The 13740-nt window shown below is 46.5% G+C and overlaps 1 protein-coding gene across 1 annotated transcript in view; it reads left to right on the forward strand.

Moving 5' to 3' along the window:
- The first annotated feature begins 5153 nt into the window (after window positions 1-5153).
- The window catches only part of LOC138513554 (uncharacterized), a 95847-nt gene continuing 87260 nt past the window's right edge, over window positions 5154-13740 (forward strand). Inside the window, exon 1 of the mRNA XM_069628498.1 lies at window positions 5154-5247. The gene's annotated coding sequence lies outside the window, so the exon portion shown is untranslated. The remainder of the gene's footprint in view (window positions 5248-13740) is intronic.

Below are 13740 nucleotides of genomic sequence, written 5' to 3' on the forward strand. Positions count from 1 at the left end.
GCGTGGGATACCTTTTGAAGTGTACATGTAGTTTGGCACCTTGGCCTTTCACGCCCCTGACAGCGCGCATCCACTGGCGCGAACCGCCTTTGATAGAGGGGGGTGGGCTGGATGGGCCTGGGGCGTGCATATAAGGCACAGGAAGACTGCTGAATGGAGACACACTTATGTGGATTGCAGGGGGGCGGCCTACCTCGGGGGAGGCCTGCCTGGAGACACGGGGTCTGAGGAGACCATGTGAACGATGGCCCCTTGGCGTGGGATACCTTTTGAAGTGTACATGTAGTTTGGCACCTTGGCCTTTCGCGCCTCTGACAGCGCGCATCCACTGGCGCGAACCGCCTTTGGTAAAGAGGGGGGGTGGGCTGGATGGGCCTGGGGCGTGCAGATAAGGCACAGGAAGACTGCTGAATGGAGACACACTTATGTGGATTGCAGGGGGGCGGCCTACCTCGGGGGAGGCATGCATGGAGACACGGGGTCTGAGGAGACCATGTGAACGATGGCCCCTGGGCATAAGATACCTTTTGAAGTGTACATGTTGTTTGGCACCTTGGCCTTTCGCGCCCCTGACAGCGCGCATCTACTGGCACAAACCGCCTTTGATAGAGGGGGGTGGGCTGGATGGGCCTGGGGCGTGCAGATAAGGCACAGGAAGACTGCTGAATGGAGACACACTTATGTGGATTGCAGGGGGGCGGCCTACCTCGGGGGAGGCCTGCCTGGAGACACGGGGTCTGAGGAGACCATGTGAACGATGGCCCCTGGGCGTAAGATACCTTTTGAAGTGTACATGTTGTTTGGCACCTTGGCTGTTCGCACCCCAGACAGCCCCACATGCCAGCGCTCATCCACGGGTGCGAACTGCCTTTGATAGGGGGTGTGGATGGATGGGCCGGTGGGCGTGCAGATAAGTGTGTGGGAACGAGGGGCCATCAGGTCCCTCTCGATGGCCCCTCTCATGCTTTACTTCTCAGTAGAAACTCAGACCAAGTGCCTCCAGTAGTGGGTTCACCCCTTGCCGTTATGTGATAACTTTAGTTGACAATCGCGTAGATGGGACCACTGAGCATGACTCTTCCTCTGAGATCACTGTCCTGCATGTGAACCAACCTGAACTAAGCACATCGCTCGTTCATCTCCATAAACGTGTCCTTGCCCACACACCCTCGCCAGTGGAAACTTACTGCCATTGTGACCCTGTGTACCTGCAAGGTATTCTCTTCAAGTGCCAGACCACTGACCACGACATGATGCCCACCTAGCAGATCCCCAATTAACATTAGACCCCTACTGCAGTATATCGTTGCTTATCAATAACAAATGCCACATACCAGAGATTCTTGTCAGCACAGACCCACACTTCAACCTGTGTATTACAGTGGTCAAGACCCTTAACCTAAGGCCTGTATAATCCAATGTTAATTGTTAGTATAGATATATGTGTGACTTTTATAGAGACATAACCTACTGAAAGGCTTTGAACAAGTGTTATTTAGTGCATGCATTATCGAGAATATTTTATGTTAGCTTAGATAGTGACCGCCCTGCTTCACAGCGACCAGACCTTCACCCATTCGGAGCACAGATGTCTGACGTCCATCCTTCAATGGAGACACACTTGATTCATTTAAAAAAAAATAGAAACAACCGTTGTTAAAATGTATGTGGTGTTTTATTTTGTATCTTATTTTCATGACACAAAAATACAAGACTTTAAAGATTATACAGGTCAGGTTGCAGCACAGAGAGAGAAAATCCCCTGCACTGACCGCTGTCACTCGGGAACGTTTCTCTTATGGCACGAACGGCACAGGCGGGTATCACTCTTCGAACGCGGTGTCCAAGCCTCCCGTGGAGCCACCATGTAAAGGAACGATAGGCCACCAGCCTGTACCACCTGTGAAAAGGAATGAAACAAACTGTTTTTAAATGACCAAGATAAGTTTAATAAACGTTTGTTGTCAATGACAATTCTTGTAACTAATGGCATTCTGCACGGACAAATGCTATCTAGACAATGCACACTATTGAACGACTTACATGCGTTACAATGATGTGTAGATTTGGATATAGTAGAAGAACATGAAATAGGAGTGGCATGACAAGCAGAGTATACTTACTCGCTACTCGGATTACGAGGACGAACAGTTGCGCAAAGTTCATGCAGAAGCACCATCGTTATTCTAAACACGGCCCGTGTGAGGCAGGCTGCCCTGAAGTCTGGCAGCTCAGTGATGCATTGCGGTCGTGGCTCGCCTTCCGAAATGTAGGCCAGGCATCCCGAGTTTTCTCGGCAGCAGCAGTTCTCCTCCTCGGTTGGCATTAGCTCGCACCGATTGCATGTGCACCAGGTGGAGACGCCGTCCATGCGACTAGGCCCAGGCTCTTCATCTGTTGATTCGTCCTGCCAACTGCCGTCCGAATCCCCATCGTTTTCGCGTGCTTCCCTTTCCAGTAGTTCCTCCTCGGTATACTCGGGCTCGTACATGTAGGGCATTATTGTAGCCATTGTGTGGTAAACAAAGTAAAATAATTTACCGAGATGGTACAGGTGTTCACACGGGCTACAAGCGGCGAAGGTAGCTGAGCAGAGCACAGAAATGAGTCACAAAATACTCTAAGTAACACAGAGAGAGGAATGGAATCGAAAATCTGCTGCTGTGTGTTGTGAAACGGTCTGTTTATACTTATTGAGGAAAGAGGCGTCCTGCCATTTCCATGGTGACACGTCATTAGCTGAAGCGCAGCGAATGTTGACACAAGACGTGCTTTGGCGTTGGGAAATGGGCGGTACGAGTCTGCTGATGACAGGCTCAGGGGCGGGGGAATTGATTTAGTGCCGCAGAAGCAGGTCAGCCAGGGCGATGCGGCAAGTGATAGGATTATCACAAAATGGCGGCTCCCTGGTGCCTGTTTTCGCATGCGTTTAATGGACGAAAACTCGGGTAAGGTCCATAGGAAAGTTTTCTAAAATCGAGCCACTTAGGCTTAAAAAAACATGGCCGACCCATAGGGACAATAAAAAATGTTACTAGACCATGCCTTTAAGTTCATATTCATGTGAAATTTTCAGCTCGTACGAGTGCCATATCCCGTTTGAATAAGAGACATTATCTCTGCCTAAAAACTGGTGAGGAGCACAGTTTTGATAGCCAGACATGGTCTGCACCATGATGCATGCCCATTTTGGCGTTTAAAAGCACAATTTGTATTTTCAACACGGGTAAATTTGAAAAGCTTTCCCAATGGGAGTGATTTTGCCATTCCTTTGTTCCACTTAGCTTACTGTTGTTACAAGTGCATTGAGACAAGTCGATAAAATGTCTAAGGCACACATCTGATCTCTTCTTGCCTTCAGCCACCGCCCACTGGAAAACACGGCCCATCACCACGCATTTCACCCGGGGAGAAGCATTTTTCTTCCTTCCGGGTTGATTCCGGCTTTTGCTACATACATAGGAATAAGGAATTTATGAACATTTTTTGATACCATAACACACCCCGCCCTGAAGAAGGATTGTTGCGTAATCCGAAACGCGTCGGCACACATGGTTGTGTTAAGGAGGCACTGAGCAGAAAGAATTATACTGCTCAGAAGGGAAATTAAATTAATGTGGTTACTCTGTTTTGTTCAGCTACATGTGAATTCCTAGTTTTCAAGTTTCTGCGTGAATAATCTTCTGAGTACATTTGGATGCGTTTGAGGACTGTGATTCAGCTCAGAATACTGTCATTGTTTCAGAATATTGTCAATGTACTATTATTTTTGTTGTTAATGATTGGCACACTACTAGGTAACAGTGTGGGTGTAAATTTGAATGCATTGTGGTAAAATTTACCAATCTATATATAAAAACACTTGATCTGTTTATATACTGTTCTGTCTCAGTCTGGTGGTGCTTTTCTGTAGACGAGCAGATAGACAGATGTTTAATATACCTGGTTGATTACATGAAAGGACTATGTACACAGTGAAATGCTGACTGCATCGTAACTATTTCAGATTGTGGTTTCTCGTGACTCAAAACTTCTCCTAGTTGGAGGGGGATTGAACGCACAAGACTCTAAAAATAACAACTGGGTCTTCTTTCCATTAGGAGTGCAGCATAGGGTTAGCAGCTGGCAACGACTGTTGTGTGTTTGGTGTTTTGTTTTAATGAATCTCGAGTGGCCTCGGGATTCTCCCTGCTGCACCTGAAAACTTGTATGAACTTCTTGAAGCTCTACAACCATATACTATCATAATGATCTAAATATATACATTTTGACACAGTTGTGCCTTCCACCATATACTTTGTTCTCACTATCTGAAATGTTGTCAGGCCAAGTACGATAGTTAATTTCACATCCTTACTGTTCATGGCCTGTAAGAATGTCATTGTATTTACCCTTGTTCCCGCCCTTGCCTTGAAGCGCTTTGAAACACATTGTGTATAGGCGCTATATAAATAAACTATCATATCATATCATCTAAATCCCAGCAAAGAACCCCTTCTCACTGAGGAAATGTGACCTGGCCTCTACTATTGAACCGTCGAGTGGTATGTTATAATGATGCATACAAACCAATACTATCCATTCCATTCGGGGGACACTAATCCAGTCCAGGCTTTCATTTTGTATTCTGGAACTTGTAGTCCTTGGTTTATGGGGAAAACCAGGACTTGAGGTCCCAGAATGCAAAGTGAATCCCAAATCTGGAATAGTGTGTCTCGAATGGAATGGATCATGTTGGCATGTATGTTTATATGCTATGTGAAGAGGCTTCGTAAGAATACGTCCCTCAGCTTCCAAAAGCTGTGTCAAAGATAATTTCAAAACACATGTAGCGGCCGTCTTAAATATTATATTGACGTTTCAATAGGTCGTGTTGTAAATGAAAAAGGATGGCATAACGAGGGTGCTTAAAGATTTATGTATATCATGTCTGATCACTGGCTGACCGGCTTCTAGGCGCTTCTCCACTGATCTCTTCTAGGGTTAGCTGAGTGTGTGCTAAGAGAACACGCTTGAAAACTGAGCGCTGTTCCTGTATTCGTCTCTATTGGTGCGACATTTCTAAATGAGAAACATGTGTTGTCCCTGCAAAAATAGGAGGATCTGTAAAGCCGATGAGCATGCGCACTGGAGAAGGACACCTGCCTGTGCCTTTAAGTGCCTCCCACTCCTGTCCCCCCTGGTTGCCTGGAGAGAAACAACAAACCTGCAGCCGGGAGCAGCTGGGGACTGCCTGCTACTTGTGCGGTGAGTACTTCCTCTTGTTCTAGAAATCCCTGGAAAGTCTCTGATTAGTTATTTGTGTCTTCTATAGCGCCACATGTCACCCTGAGGCCCATCTGAGCACTAACAAAATGCAAAATGCAATCAGCAAATGAAGGTGCACAGAGGAATAGGATCAGGGCAGCTGTCTGCTGCTCCTCTGGTTCACGAACCCTTTCCGAACGGGTCTGGTATGTCTGTTCTATTGCTGAGGGTGGGTCATTGTAATGTGCGTATGGATCGGGTCCACCTCTACCCTGTGTTGGGGAAGCGCTCGTGAAGAATGAGTTCATGACTGAATGGATGAGTGCCTATACACAAGTGTTTCCAGGCGCCACAAGACAAAGGAAGGGGGGGGGGGGGGCGGCTAGGATAAAAGCAAACAGTAACTGTCGCACTGGACCTTGTGGCATTCTTACTGTACAAGTGCAGAGAAAAAGTGCAGGGGAGGGTGGAAGTGGGGGAGACACGGGGGGGGGGATTAGGGAGGGGTGAGGAAACGGGTGGGAAAGAGGGGGTGAAGTGCAGGAGTAGGTGGCCCAGGGGGACTGAGCATGTGCTAGGAGGGCCACGGGTGGCAAGTGCAGGGAAAGTGGGAAAAGTGCAAAGGACGGGGCAGACCAAATTCAGGCTAGTCCAGGAAGGGAGGGTGAGGGCAATTTCAGGGAAAGGATGTTGGTAGGGAAGGGCTTGTCAAGGAGGATCTAGCCACCAAAGACGCATGAGGCACCAGGCACAGTTTGCAGCAGGGGGACAATTAGCACATAAGGAGGAGAAGGAAGGAGGAGGAGAAAAGGAAAGTTGTGAGGAGTTTCCGGAACTTGAGAAGATCCGGCTCAAGTCTGCTGGGGGCAGGGAGGCCATTCCAGATGGAGACTCCTGCTGAGGAAAGGGATCTACCTCCGGCTCTCTGCTTGGAGAAGCATCTGACCTGCAGAGAGTTGGAGCTAGAGGACCGAAGGACTCTAGCGGGGAGGTATTTAAGGAGGGAAAGCTGGGTATAGAGTGGTCTCAGGCCCCAGACAGCCTTGTGGATAATGCAAAGGGTCTTGAATTTGATGCTTGCAGTCAGCGGGAGCCAGTGGAGAGATTTTAGGGCTGCAGAGATGCGGTCCCTGGGCTTGAGGCCAAGGATGAGTCTTGGAGCCCTATTCTGGATTAGTTGAAGAGATCGGAGAGAAGGCAAAGGCAGATTGAGGAAGAGGCTGTTGCATTAGTCCAGCCTAGAGAAAACCAGAGCTCTAGAGACATTGAGCTTCTGGGGAAAGGTGAGGAAAGGAAGAATGCCCCAGCGGAGGTGGAGCTGAAAGTTGGACTTCTTGGCAAGGTCTGTGATGTGAGTCGAGAAGGAGAGCGAGGAGTCAAAGATGATCCCAATGTTTTTTGCCTCACAAGTCGGTGAGGGGAGGGGACTCAAGGAGGCTGTCCAGAGAGTGGGGAGGACGAGCGAGGAGCAGGTGTCCCAATGAGAAGGATCTCTGTCTTGCTGGCATTAAGGCAGAGATTGTTAGCAGAGCAACAAGCCTGAATAGCAGTCAGGCAGTCAGGTATGAGAGAGGAGGGGAGGAGGTAGAGGATGGGAGCTTAAAGGAAAGTTGGGTGTCGTCAGCATAGCACTGGAAGTGAGGCAAGAAGGTGGAGATCCAGTGGGCCAAAGGGGCAAGGTAGATGTTGAAGAGCCAGGGCGATAGGATAGAGCCCTGAGGGGCGCCACAGGTAGAGAGTGAGGTGGAGGATAGAAAAGGGCCCATTTCACTTGGGACGGTCGGTTTGAAAGGAAGGAGATCAGCCACGCCAGTGCCCGCTTCATGATGCCTAGGGTATTACAGAGACTATTTCTGAGGATGGCATGATTGACTGTGTCCAAGGCCACAGAGAGATCAAGAAGGATCAGAACAGAAGGAGAGTTAAGAGTCAATGTTTGAGGGCAAGCCTTAATGGGTGTTCAGGAGAGCAGTTTCTGTTCCTCTGGATGCTCTGAAGTCAGACTGGAGATCGTGGAGGCAGCCAGTCGATTCGGTGTAGTGGATCAGTTGGGGGATGACCAGCTTCTCTATGAGTTTACCCAGGAAGTGGGTCATAAAGATAGCACAATAGTTTGCCAGGCATGAAGGGTCTGCAGACACTTTTTTTAGCAGAGGGTGCACAAGAGTGCACAAGAGTGCTTGTGGGGTTGTGGGAAGGAGCCAGTGGCAAATGAGTGGTTACAGAGGTCAGCCAGGGAGGGGGCGAGAGAGGAGATGTTGTCCTTGATAGTTCTGGAGGAGCAGGGGAGCACTTGATTGGAGGAGCCTTTCATAGAGCGGACTACTCTAGAGACCTTGTCCGGTGCAATGGGAGAGAAGGAGAAGAGAATGGGGGCGGGGGGAAGGGAGGCAAGAGAAGAGAGGGTCAGGGGGGAGTACCCAGGTGCATTAAAGCTCTGGTGTGGGGGAGTTGGGTGGGGGCAGAAGTCATAGCTCTCAACCTTTTGTTGCCCCAGGGTGGTTGAAAACAGCAGATTCGTTTTTTTAGCGGCTGGGAGCACATTGAAGTGTATGAGCGAGTAAGGGGCTTGGCGGGTGAGTGCACGGATTACATGGCGGGTGACACCCGCCAAAAGCACATGAGGTGAGATGTTTGAGAACTAGCTAGAATGGATAGGTGATGCAGGAGCAAGAGGGACCTCCGAAGGAGGAGATGTAGGGTTGATTGGAGCCATTGGTGGAACGTTATTCAATGAGCATTCAAGCCCTTGAGGAAGTGTAGAACGGAGGGGGTCCATCTCCTCTGAGTTGGCAAAATTTTCCAGAGACATGGTTCATAGAGGAAAATCCCTGGTTCCTGTTTTCTTTCCCTCTTGCGGTTCTTTTTTTTCACACTGGCAATACGGCTAGTGGTGGTCCCCTGGCCAGGTAGGGTGGGAGTTTGGAGGTGGCCGCTTTGTAAGTAATGCGGTTCTATGTCCTTTAGGCTGAATTCTTTTTTTTTTTATATGAGATTTTTTTAATGAACATTTTTCATCTGGAAAACTCATTGACTTTAAAAAAAGAAAGTTCCCCCAAACCTCCCCTTCTCTATTATTTAATCCCTATCCCTAACCCCCACCCTTTTATCCCATTACCCGCCACCACCTTATTTTATGTTTTTTTCAATGAAAATATTTAGTTAAAAAACTAATTAAAGAAAACTTGGCGGCAAAAGAACTGTATACCGGTGATTCAGCCTGTCTTGAACATAATGTATGGTTTAGGGGCAGCCAGTGCAGCTCCTTCCCGAGCAGGGCCTACGGTGTGCCTCGTGGTGCTTGTTGGTCTCCAGGGCCCCACAAAAAAAGTCTTGAAGCTGCCTATCCCACTGACCCTAGGGAGGAAAATCACCAGAAATGTAAGGTGGGAGGAATGCATTGAACTCAGCCTTATTCTCTTGAACAAACGCTTGTTTTGTGCTCTTGTGTTCTGTAAGCATGTGTGTACCATTTGGTGACAATAAAAGGTACACACCTTTTATTCTAGCCGCTGGGTTTTAAAGTCAATCCTTTCTGAGGCGTGTCTTTATTTGCTTAGAGTTCTTAAATGGGATGACTTGGAGATTAGCAGCACAAGAATAAGTACCTAGACCCCCCCATTCAGTGGTCGAAGTGGGCGGCACTTTTGGGAGCGATGCTCCTCTGCTTTTTTAATTCAGTTTTACTGTTGCCATACTTTCATTTTTAAAAAGAAACAGTTCCGGAATGGTTTCGTTTTAAAATAAAAGTGTAGGAAGCAGTTGAAACTTGCACTTCAGTGTAACAGCAGGTGTATATGTTTGGGGATTTGTATTGTGTGTGGGAGGGGGCGGCGTGGTGATGGGGTTTGTGAGGAGCGGGGGCAGGCCAGCGGGGAACATGGCTCCACCACTTCTTTTCATACACTTCGACCACTGCCCCCATTCCACCTGATAAAGCAGAGGATGAAAGGGTTAACACATTTTAAAGATGTCACTCTTAAAAGAGCAGAAGCCATACATTCAAAAACATACTGGGTCCCCTTCTCTACCTGCACCCGTTGCTGTCAGATCACAGGGCATTATTTGGGCACATTCTGGAAGTCTTGGAGCAGAGATGCCAGTAAGAAGATGCCAGTGCATGCCACTTGGCAGAATGGGGCTGAAAGGGGCAGTACTATTACGACAAGGCAAATGCAGCTCCACAATACAAACTGACCTGTTTCAATATCACAATGTCACATGGAAGATTTATAGACATACCAGTTTTTAACCAAAATGGCTAAGTATCAAATAATATGCCTGTAAAGGCCAATGTATTTTGGCATAGCTACATGCTCAGTAAATAGCTGGATCAGTCAACACCGGTCAAGGGCGCGGTCAAAGCAGTTGAATGGCACTTAAATTGAGCAATGTGTGACTTAAGGACCCCAAGATAGAGATTTACAGTGGCTAGTTCTGGACACCATTGAAACAAATGAAAAGGAGTTGACTATAGAGATCTTGATTTGTCCAGATCTTCGATTCAGGCCACCATAGACTCGTTGTCATGAGACTTTGGAATAGGTTGATGTAATAATTCAGGACAGTACTAAATGTGTCACCAATATGTTGTGCCATGCTCAAAATATGGGAGTTTTGCATTAGCCATTCAATACCAAATCTGCCCAGTATGGTGGACTCAAATCTCAAGGTGTGGGTTTAGATGTTGTGCATAAACGTACCCATGGTCTCGGATGTCATCACAGGCCATACCATGAATTGAGACGCTTCACCTAAACAGCATTTTCTCATCTCAAGCCTTTTTGAAAACCAGCACGCCACCGCGTGGAGGCATCAATACACCCTCAAGGAGCTGTCGGTGTGGAGGAGATGCCAACCTGATTAGACCTTTGTAGCCCAACAGAGGTAAGCATTCTTCTTTGTAATGGATACGCCCTTGAAGGGTCTCCCCTGAGATGGCCTGTTTTGCAGCACCTGCAGAATTATGTACGGATATTATCACTAGAACAGACCCTAAATGTCTGTAACATTCACAGGACAGCCTCTGAAATAAGGTCCTTGTCCATGGAGTGCTAATCCTCTTGAGAATCTGGCAGTACACAAGTCTACGATTCCTTTAGGATGGTTGATGAGGTGACACTCTACATGATTCACTGTCACGCGACCTCTGTGCTCCAAGAGGCATCTGGTACCTTTTTCTTATTAGAGTAAGTTTCAAATGGTCTTAGAAATATCATCATTAATGGCCAGTCGGTAGAGGATATTAGGTTCCTAGCACCTCTGGCTAATCCCTGGCAGTTGGATTATCGACAGGTATGCCCCTGCCTAAACCCAGCATGCTATAATGTTTCAGTGGGACAGCCCAGAGTGAGATACCAAATTAACTGTTTACGGTTCCCCTGGGTGGTTATATCATTTAGCAATCCAGTGGAGTATTTTTTCCCAAACTGCATCCCCACACATATAATCAGCTGTATTGGATACTTCATTAATCCTTCAAGTAATAGAATACATTTTAAGGATTTGTAAGGGATATACCAGCAATTTGAATTAGAAGATGATGGTTTTGGAGGAGCTGTGTCTGTGTAATTAATACAAGTACCCCGTTGAATCGTTACTTTACAGTTTCCTTGTTTTATTACAGCACTTTGGGGAATGGACACTCTAAAACTGAGAGCCCACTGAACACTGCATCAACACTAGAGGCAATTGAGAGATATGAATTTAAACCAGAGATTTTCGTTTTTCTCTCATTTCCTCAAAAAAGCTTGCAATTTACCTTCTCTCATCACTGCAAATGGATGTAATTATCCCAGCAGAAGCTATGTCTTCAACGGAGAAGGTCGTCCTTTAAAGAAATTGTGCATTACCCCTTTTGTCAAAACCAGTTGTGATATGAAGCCGCAAGATCATTCCAAGTCATGTTGATGATATTCCTAGTTGAGACCACGATTGTGCTGTTGATGTGGAATATGGTTGAGAAATTGGTTTGCAAGGTGTCCTGCGTTTTCTTTTTCTTTTTGTGTTTAAATGAAAAGGGGTGAATGAACATTGGTGAGAATGTTGCATTGCTTGCAGATCATGAGATAACGAGTCAGTATTGGAAGAATGGGGCATGATTGGAAGATAACACGTGCTCTGCTATATTTACTACTTAACACTGTAGGGTATTTGTGATTTTCCTAATTTCTATTAAAAAAATAAACGTGTGCATACAATTTGCAAACTGAAAGTGAGAATATATGGTGTGATGATTGAATAGATGGGTGTGCCTCTGGGAATTATCTAGATGAATATTTCATGTATATCTCTTGGTTGTAGGCTCAGTTATGCCTTTGGTGATGCAAAATAATATCCCTGATGCTTCTCGATAATGCCCCTTAGCACAACTCAGTTATGTCCTGCAAGACAGCTCATTTAGGCCCCGGTTCTGCTGAAGAATGCTCCATGACTCTCTTCCATTATTCCTTTGGTGTGACTCAGTCATGCCCAGTAGCCCTGCTCAAATACACTGCCATTGATTAATGATGATTGTGGCCAGCACAATTAGGGTTGACTTGTGGCTGTACTCAAATATGCCCTAGTGCTGCTCAATTATTGTTCTGGTGTTGCCCAGGTATGCTCCGTGGATCGGTTCAGACATGCCCCTGGTGCAGGTGGCTCATGCCTTTGTTGCAGCACAATCATGGTCTGTGACTCTGCTCTATTATGTCACGTGGCATAGCTCCAATATGTCAGAGCTGCTCAGTCATGCACCTTGGGAAGCTTATTAATGCCCTATGAATCTAGCGAATCATGTCTCCTCACAAACAAGCTTCTGAAATGAGCGCGCCGCAGTAGGAAGGGGTTTGCAGATCGACCGACGCAGTTCCTTTTCCAGATCAGAAATCGTAGAAAATGAGACGAGATAGGCAAGATTAGGAAAAATGTGAAGAATGGGTCAACAAAAACAACTATAATGGTAACCCTATCAGACTATTTTCGGCGCAAGGAGCAAAAGTACTAGAAAAAGGGCTAATGTTTGTATCAACAAGAAATAATGACGCTTTCCTAACAGACCCTGCTGCTCTAAACCTGTTCCCAAAATTACTTCGAAATTGAATTTCAAAAGACAAGCAGAGGTATTGCAGGTCAGCCAACACTACATAAAATTCTGCTTTAAGAACATCTGAATTCCGCAAGTAAACTACACAAACTACAGGGCGTTGGATGTTTTTGTACAGTTGTTGACAAAGAGTAGATGCATTTATTGAAGAAAAAGGCCAGCTCTTTTATCAGAAACACTATAAATAAGAAAAACGATACTGAGCAGAGCTGCCCTACTGCACAGGGCTTTACAATGGTAGGTGGCAATTAATGAGCAGGCGGTCCAGGTGGTGTGGGAATAAGGGTACAAGTTGAAAGAAAGACTGAGGGCATCAATGACTTGCAATACACTATGTATATTATATAGATGCATTCAGAGGGGGCGGGGTGAAACCACTGTCAGTTTCAAGAGCCCCCTCTCTTGATATGATCTGTGTAGTGATTAATCCGAATACCGTTGGAGAAGGTAACCCATCTTTTATTGTAAGTACCCCATGAAGCAACCAGCCACCACATAACGCAGCAACTGACGCGCAAGTTTGAACACCTCCCCTTTTTGTAACAGTCTACTTGCATAATGTTCCATTTTAAAACGTACTTCTAATGCTAGCAGACACTACTTGCACTTCTCCCTCCCTCCACACACAACCACAACCTATTAACGCTAGCCAACAAAACAGTAGCACAGCAACCTAGCACAACCAAACACCTGCTAACAACACTTCCAGACATAGTCCTTGAACCTGGCAGGAGGTACCCTTAATCGCGGCGTAGGTGTGTATAGGTACACTATTCCCACATGCACTGACCTCATGCATGCTATTCTCACACGCATGGACCTCATGCATGCTATTGTCAATCAGCATCTCTTCGTTTTTGCTCACCTCATCAGTTACCTGTCTTGCACGACCCTGAGACACTTTACTCTTCAAACGGACTCTTCTCGTTATTACTGTCATCCGCTGACGTCCTACTTTTCATCTGTGAACATGCAACTTATCACCGAACACACACCATCTCCACGCTTTTGCACCACACACCCCCACTCACCATCCTGAATCGCAATCCTTTTTTTACTCCATCGTGACCCATCATCCAAGCCTGCATACTTTTACCACAGTACCTCTGATTTCTCACCCTCACCACATCATCCGCTTCCACCTATGTAGCGCTCTTCTCGCCACACTTGCACCTTATTTGTTCTTGCCGAGAACAAACCCTTTCCAACACTTCACCCACATCCACACATGTAACCATGCCTCCCCTTAGAGCCACGGTCTATATTTCAATCCAGCCATCCTGCCCCTCTTGAGTTAAAAAAGCGAGTACCTGTAAAAGTAGACAGCGTATACATGTACGCTTTGAAAGCTTCCGAAACAACACCTTGCCAATTCAAACCATTAGCAATCACCAATTGTATTTCCC

This window comes from Ambystoma mexicanum, chromosome 12 (genome assembly GCF_040938575.1).
Source record: "Ambystoma mexicanum isolate Mex_15411 chromosome 12, UKY_AmexF1_1, whole genome shotgun sequence".
Lineage (NCBI taxonomy): Eukaryota > Metazoa > Chordata > Amphibia > Caudata > Ambystomatidae > Ambystoma > Ambystoma mexicanum.